We start from the raw sequence: 7441 nt of genomic DNA on the forward strand, positions 1-7441 counted from the left end.
TATACCCTTCACCTATCTCCCCCTAATGTCAACATCATACACAGCTATGGAATGTTTGTCAAAACTCAGAAATTAACATTGGTACAATACTGTTAGCAAAATCACAAAGTCTCTTCAGATTTTGCGTTTTTCCACTATGTCCTTTGTGTTGTCTAGGATCCTATTCAGGGTATACACTGGGTGGACTTAGTGCTCAGATTTTAAAAGTCTTCATTCTTCCCAGGTGTAACGTGCAAAATACTGATAATGAAATATTGTCTTTATATTATTTGATGTTTGAGCTTCAGAATAAAACACTGGATACCTACCACCCTTGGATCAGTAGTTTGGGAAGGTGGGGAGTTTATTTTGAGTTGTCTTTGTCCAGGACCCTACAGAGGACCTGGTGTGAAGTTGAGGAGAATGGCTAAGACACAGCAGTGGTACCCTGCTTGGCAGGGGTGCAGGATCCCAGGGCTTCGAATGCTTGGCCTAGAGAGGACACTTGTTATTTCCTCTCTTGAGAGGAAGGAGCATACACATGGGGACAAGTAACATACAGTAACATACTGTGGGCACACAGAGGGCCAAGAGGGAATGCTGCAGTCTTCCCTTCTTTTCTCTCTCCTTCCTTCCTCCTTCCTTCCTTTCTTCCTTCCTCCCTCCCTCCCTCCCTTCCTTCCTTTCCTCTTTACCATTCCTCTTTTGTTCAATCACTCAACAAATGTTTGACTGTTAGACACTGTGCTATGAGGTGCTGAGGATGTATCTGTTAACAGGACAGGCACCATCCCTGCCTTCATGGAGCCTGCCACCTAGCAAGAAGGAGAGGCTTTCTTCAAATGACCCCACCAATAACTACACAACTACAGCTCTGTAAGGGCTATGAAGTGAGCTACCAGGAGACTTAATCAGGTCCAGCTGATCTAATCTGGGTGGCAAGGAAGGTTTCTGTGGGGAAGTGACATTTAAGCTGAGTGTGAATAATGGGTAGGAGCTGCTCAGACAAGGCATAAAGAGCAACCCAGGCAGACGACACAACTTGGGCAAAGACCCAAGGTGGGAAAGAGTGCTGGCATGCATAGTCCCTTGTACAAAGAGGCTTTTCACAAACTTTGTTGAACAGATGAACAAAGCTCTCAGTTTACGATGTATTTGAAGGTATGTTTATTTAAGAGACTAGAAACCCAAACAAAAATACTTGCCAATAGGACCCCAGATCCCGACCATGACCCCCAGTCTCCCAATTCCTATCAAAACAATCTTTCAGCATTATTTGAAATCTCCAAGGTAACCTACTTTCTTTCCCTCAGCCCAACCTATGGCCCAGCATGTAGTCACCCAGCTATCCCAGCCACCCTGGCTGGAGTGGATGGTGCTCTGCCCTGTTGGCATGGGCCAGGCCCCTGGCATTGTCAGTTTCACCTCCCTCCAGTTTTAGGTGCGTCCTCCCCAGTGTGCTGGGGGTCTTTTGCTCTAGCTTCAACTGCAGCTGTGTGCAATGTAATAGTTCATCCCATCATCCACTGAATCTCCTTACAGGAGGACATACTCTCCCCTCCTGCAAGACCCCGTTGATCTGGAATCTTTATCTGCATAACTGCTGCTGAAGATCACTTGGTAGCCCACTGCCAGGAGGTAGCTGACTATCTCAGGGAATCTTTGGAAGGCCATCAGGGCATGCTTGACAAGAGACTGGAGACCTAATCCTAGAGCTGCTGGCAAACTGGGCAACAGAAATGCTAAGGCCCAGAAATGCTACTATTTGCCCCGGCATTACTGCATCCCTCATGGTTTCATCAGTCCCTGGAAGAATTGGCTGGGGCAGTGAGAGGAGGATCTTCTTTTTGACTTCCCCTAAATCTCAAGGCCACACATAAAGAGATGTCCCAGGGTGTCCCAGAGGTAGAATAAAGCAGGAAGTTGGATGCAAGACAACCCATACTATGTCATATGTCTGCTATGATCATTTTATTTCTTCAGTCATCATCCAATGACTGCCTTATATGATTAAATCAATCCTAGGCAGTGGAACCCCAAAGGGGAATAGACACAGCACGGTCTCTCCAGGAGCCTGCCTTTACCCTTGGAGGGAGCAGATGGGAGACACATCAGTACTATAAGTGCTGGAAGGGCCTCTAAGCATGTCTGTGCTGGATGTGCAAAGGTGTGATTAATTCTGATTGGGGAAATGGGCAGGGGTGGTTGGTAAAGCTTGATAGTAGAGGTAACACTGGAGTTACTTATTGAAGGAGGGTTGTTTAGACAGGCAGCTTGCGAGTTTAGGCAAGGTATCAGAACATTCCAGGCAGAGAGAACAGCAGATGCAAATGCATGGAGGTGTGAAGTAGGCACAATGTTTAAGGAGTTGTAAGCCATTTGTTAGGGCTGGAATTCCCAACTTGAATGAATTCTGGCAAAAAATTTAGGCTGCTCAGATAGGGAGAACTGGGTTGTGCCTGAGACTTTGGATTTTATTCTCTAGACCTATGCAGTTCAATATGGTAGCCATATGTGGCAATTTAAATGGACTAAAATGAAATACAATTAAAAATCCCATTCTTCAGACACATTACTCACATTTCAAGGGCTCAGGAGCCACTTGTGACTAAGGGTTCTATATCTGCTTTGTTCAATAGCCATACAGTCACCCAGCTGTCCAATATGGCTATTGGGCAGAGCAAATACAGGCCATTTCTACCATCACAGGAAGTCCTATTGAACAGTGCTGTTCTAGACCACAGGAGAGGGACTGTGAGAGAATTTTATGCAAGTGAATGACATATCCATATTTGGATTTCACAGAGTTCTCCTTGTGGCCACTTGAGGATGGTTCAGAAGGGGCATAACAGAAGGCTAGAGATCAGTTAGAAGACGATAGAAACTGCCAAGCCCAGAGGCTATGGTCACAACAGAGGAATTGTCCCCCTTTGTTTTGTGCAAAGCCGAGTGGAGAATATTCTGGGTGACTAATGTTTCATCTCAGTCCTGATGTCCTCCCAGCCCAATTTGGGAGATAGGAGTCCCTTCAAAATTGTAAACTAGCGAATCTGGGCATCCCACCTAGTAGGATGAATCTCATTTTATCTCCGGTAGATCTTGCTTGTTATGTGAACATTGTGAGTTCTCCAGAGCCAGGATCCCCAACTCCTAGGAGTCACATGTCCAAGAACCACCTCACTCACACCAGGTGGGGGCAGAAGATTCAAGTTTTGCCACCATGAACATTAGGTCAGATGTTCAACTGAATCCCCAGTTGCCTATTGTCCTTAAATACCAAAGTAGCCAGCGGTTGGGAGGCTAAGAAGGCAGGAATAGCATATGAACATTGATAAAAATGCCATGGGTTTCTGTTCAGTTTCCCCAGCTGTTTGCAGCTGCAGACGTGGGGTATGGGAACATTGACACATCCTTGCTCTGAGTATAATTAATGACAATGTGCCCAGTGTGCCACTGACTCAGAGGGAGCACCTGACAGGGATTCCGCTGGAGGCTTCTGTGTTCTGAGGGTGTGGATGTGCCCACATGAACCACTCTGGGGTTTTTGAACATCACTCTTCTGTTCCCGGCTGAGTCAGAAGTGGATCCCAGAGTCAGAAGCCCTGATTCAAGGCTTGCCTTGCCAGTCAGCTAAAGACAAGTTTCTTTATAATACTTACTCCACAGACTCAGAGCCTTCACTACAGGCCAGGCCCTGTCCTAACTCCCTGGATGTATTCATTTAATTCTCACAACAACTCATAAAGCCAACTCTATTATTAACTGTACTTTATAGAGAGGAAACTAAGGCATGGAGGGCAAGCCCCTTGCCCATGCTTACGCAGCTGCCAGTATTCAAACTCAGCCACCCGGCTCCAACACCTGCACACTGTGTGCCACTGAGAAATGCATAGTGCAGGCCAAAGCCCTGTGACACCTTCCATTGCCACTTCAGCAAGGGAAGCTTCTGTTGTCAGTGCTGTGATCACTATGATGATGGAGATCCTGTGAGGAGAACATGAGCTTCTTTGGGAAGGGGCTGGTACAATTACCCTAAACACACACCAAGTTCCACACCTTTTATTATGACCCCAAACAGGGAGGTCTTGCTGCCTCCATCACTGGATGCTGCTGCGATCATACTCCTTTCCTGGGGCCTCCTGTGTCCTTCCTGGCTGCACCACAAACTTCCATTGCATTCCTTCGGAGAAACATTTCTTTGAGAGGTGGTTATAGTGCACGGTGTGCTGGCACAGAGACAGCAAATCACACTTGCCAGCTTTCCCAGAACTGGGCTCGGCACCACCTGCCTGTGCCCTCCCACGCAGCTCCCACTTCAGTGAGCAGGGCCTGCCCCTGTGTCCCCACTGCCAGCTGCAGCAGGCCAACATGCATGTGTCTGAGGATGTCCTTAACAAATGAACACACTGCCCAGAGGGGCAGGCAGTTGCTGGAGAGGACCTACTTCATCTGAAAAACATCACCAACCAAACTCTGGCCTTGGTGTCAAGGTAATAAACAAGAGCTTGTTTATTTCTATTGTTTTGTTGGATGATCCCAGCAACTTGTATAGGACGTCACAAGCACTAGAAAAATCAGGAGTATTTTTCTGGCTTCAGGTCTAGATTGCTCTAGGGGCTGGCTGAGAGTACCACCAGGACTCATTTTCTCTTAGTCTCTCAGCTCTGCCATTCTTGAACCCCATGTTGTGGCTCTCTCCATGTTGAAGTCTAGATGGCTGCAGAATGACTAACTTCAGGGTTGAGCTCAGTAGGAAAGAGTAAACATCTCAGGACGTCCACAGAAATTCCCAAGATTCATTCTTATTGGACTGGCTTAGGATGTGTGCCCATCCCAGAACCAATCATTGTTGCCCATGGGATAAGCTCCACTCCTGGAGAATGAAGATAGGGTAGATCCCCAAACAAAAATCAAAGGTCTTACCAGACAAAGACGGAGCAGATGCTGAGGAGTCAAACCACATGGGGAGACTATTCTCCATGACCCAGAGAGACAAAGTGTTGTCTCCAGGCCACCCAATAGGAAAGTGGCAGCCATGAGCCTGAAACCCAGTCCTTCCACCTTTAAGATCCATTCTGAACCTGTGACCTGACCTAACCCTGGCTGTCCTAATTGTGGCTAGAATGTCAACAGGAAACCCAGAGGCTTTGCAACTTTGTGTACATGCAGAGACTGTCCTTGGGGATCCCTTTTATGCTACAACAAAGCTTGCCATGTCTTGCTGCTCACTGCCCTCGGTGTACTGCACCTTCAGCTCTTGTCTTGTCTCTACTGTAATAGATTACAGCAACAGCCTCTGACTCTCAGCCTGTCTCTAGCTCTGCAATCTTCTACCCACTGCAGGAAGGATTCTTTCAGTTTATCCCCTCCTGGAGCTGCTTAACGCTGAGCATGCTTCATGGGTGGCCTTGCTGACCTCTTCAGGTCCTTCTCCTGCCATACCCAGATCATGCTGTGCATCCAGCTCAAGGAGATGCTGATGTCCCCCAATCCCAGGCCTCATTAGCTGAGGTTGCATCATTACCTGAGGTTGCACCATCAACTGAATCACTCCTATAAGAATAAGGAACCATGTAAAATGGGGAAATACAGTCTTTACCATTTCCAAAACGGCTCCAGGCTCTCCAGCATCCAGCCACTGGCAGTATGCTCTGTCCAGAGCATTCCTCGGCTGTCTGCTCCCTTCTGGTGGGTCAGCTCGTTGCTGATCCTTCACATCACAGCTTAGATCTCAGCTCCTCCAGAAAGTCTTTTCATTCACATTCTCAGCACCTCAATTTCCTTGTGGGGAATCCACCATGGTATGTGGTCTTTTTGGGACAGTAACTTCAATAGAGCCCCACCACTCGCAAATATGGGAGGTTGACCCCTCCTGTGATCATGGCACAATAGAGCTTTGATCACTGTAAATGACTTTGATCACTGTACACAGCCAGGGACAGATGTGTAGCCTATGCTTAGATGCTTTTTTCTGGAACAAACCAGATGGAAGAAATGGCTGCCGGCCTTTCATGCTGTTAACACTGACAACAACTGCCCTCAGACCATTCCTGTAGTTCCTTCTTCTCAGCCCCTCCGCTTTGAACTGCCTTCATTCCTGCCTGTTTCCGAGTTGGTTCTACAACTTTCTTGTACTTTTGCGGCTCATTATCCTTTCAATAAGCTCAGTTTTGCTGCTGTTAAACAAAATCTGTTTCTGCTGCCTGCAATCAAAGGTCCTTGACTGATACTCTTTACTTCTCCTCATTGCTCTCCAGTGTCCCCAGTCCCTTCACGGTGCCTGGCACAGAGAGGGCAACAGCAGCTGTTCCATGGATGCCTGTGGGCCATGTCCTTTCCCCAGGCTTCTTGCAGCTGGCACTCCTGCCTCACACCTCAGTGAGGCCAACTCAGTCACCTGGCCGAGCTCAACTCCCTACTTCCTTGTCCCCTCCCTACTGCAGTGAGGACCAGCCCTCCTCCCCAACAGAGCCTTACCCCACACACAGGCAGAATTTTTGGGTCAGTTCCACTAGGGCCAATGCCTTTCAGAGTTTCTGCTCAGCTGTCTATCCTGTTCCTCAAATTCTCCTTCCTCTTCATTTAATCTAAAACCACTTTAGGGGCTATCGACACTGGGTAGTTTAAGATAATCGGAATGTCCTGTGGTTTAGTAACAAATGGTTGGGGCTCCATTTTTTTTTTCACTCTATACTGATTTGGGATTTGGTTACTTTCAGTTAACAGCCAAATTCCAGCAGAAAATAATATACATATATAGAGAGAAAATTCTCCTGGAGTGTAGATTTTGTTGTAGGCCCAACAGAACTTACTGAATTTTCTGGATTTGCTTTCCAAAATCAAAGCCGTTAAATACACGACCATCACTTCATTTGGAAGAGGCGTGAGTGTTTTCTATTTTTAAATTTAAAATATTTTAATCATACTAATACAAGCACCTGGTGAATTAAAGTCGGAGGGGAGAGGAAGCTTATGGTGAAAAGCAACAGTATCCTACCCCTGTTCCATCTCTTCAAGGCAATCTCTCTTATCGATGTCTACTTAGTTTTTCTCTGATTATTTCTATTACGCTGTAATAAATCTTTTTCATGAGTGTAATGTTTCCCTGTGTCTTAGATAAGGTTGTCCATACAGTGAGCCTGAAAAGGATTCAGGTACATGTGATTTATTGAGGCAGGGGCAGAGGAGGACAGGAGTGGGAAGCAGGCTGGGGCAGGGAAGAAGCTATGGAAGGATGGGGTCTCAGCTGGAGGTGGCTTTGGCCTGTCCACATGCAGAGCTCTGGACTCAAATTGCACCAAAGTTGATTCTACCTTGAGGCAGAGGAACTTCAGTCGGTCATCGGCTATGGGCTGCCCATGATGGTTAGTTGGGAAGCGCATGTAACTTCCTCCAGAGAAAGGATCAGCTGAGCACTGTTTGCAGCTAACACTCTCAGCAGAGGGAGGCTAGTGGGGAATCA

The sequence above is a fragment of the Chlorocebus sabaeus genome, chromosome 22 (genome assembly GCF_047675955.1).
Source record: "Chlorocebus sabaeus isolate Y175 chromosome 22, mChlSab1.0.hap1, whole genome shotgun sequence".
NCBI lineage: Eukaryota > Metazoa > Chordata > Mammalia > Primates > Cercopithecidae > Chlorocebus > Chlorocebus sabaeus.